Source organism: Atta colombica, unplaced genomic scaffold (assembly GCF_001594045.1).
Source record: "Atta colombica isolate Treedump-2 unplaced genomic scaffold, Acol1.0 scaffold233, whole genome shotgun sequence".
Lineage (NCBI taxonomy): Eukaryota > Metazoa > Arthropoda > Insecta > Hymenoptera > Formicidae > Atta > Atta colombica.
In genome coordinates, this window is record NW_017259331.1 from 1,261,482 (window position 1) to 1,262,404 (window position 923).

A 923-nucleotide genomic window follows, 5' to 3' on the forward strand; every position below is an offset into this window, starting at 1 on the left:
ACGTATTTCAGGCTGATTTAATCAACTTTTTTTCTAGTGTAAAATATAGGACTATATCGTTGAAGTCACAATTGCGGTGTGCGAAAAATTGAGCATAACAATTAGCACGTCCGTTTTCCGAATGTTCCGAATGTCGAAGCGTAATTCCGAGGCAGTTAAGATTATCAGCGCGTCGGAAAACAGAACGGAAACTTTTATTTACACAATCGCGAAGCGTGGACTTTTTCGTCATTTCTCAGATAAAAAGAGAGACGGACGGAGACGGAAGGGGAACGAGAACTAGAGATAGAGTCCGCGCGCGGAACAACTTCCGTCGAGAAACTCGAAAGAAAACACGCAATATTTATTTTTCCCTGCCCTTAGACACATAATGCGTGTGCGTTCATGTACATCTACACGCGTGTCTATCGCATTGCACGTTTCTTCGGCCTGTTATGCGTGCGATGCAATAAACACGTGTCTTACTTACACGTGTGTGACGAAGTATGATGAAATAAAATGCTGAAAAAAAAATGTTGAAAAAAATAGTAAATTTTAATATATATAATTTTAATAAATATATGTTTTATAATAAATTTTTATAAATAGTACTACAGCTTCTTAAGAGAATGGACATCATTTCAAGACAACTTCTAATTGGTCCGCCATATTTTTCAAGATTTAAGATAGAATGAGATGAGTGTCTCATTCTATCCTATGCATAATTTGTCTCATTCTATTTTAAGTCACGAAAAATATGGCGGATCAAACAATGTTCATCTCTTATTTGAAGATCTCTAATAGCAAAACATTTATTTACAGTAAATATTTATTTAATAAAAAAGTAAGACTTAAATCACAAATTGATGGTTCTTGTACTAAATAAATATATATTTCTACATTTAATAAATATTTAGTTAGTACTATATATTTCAATGCAAGAA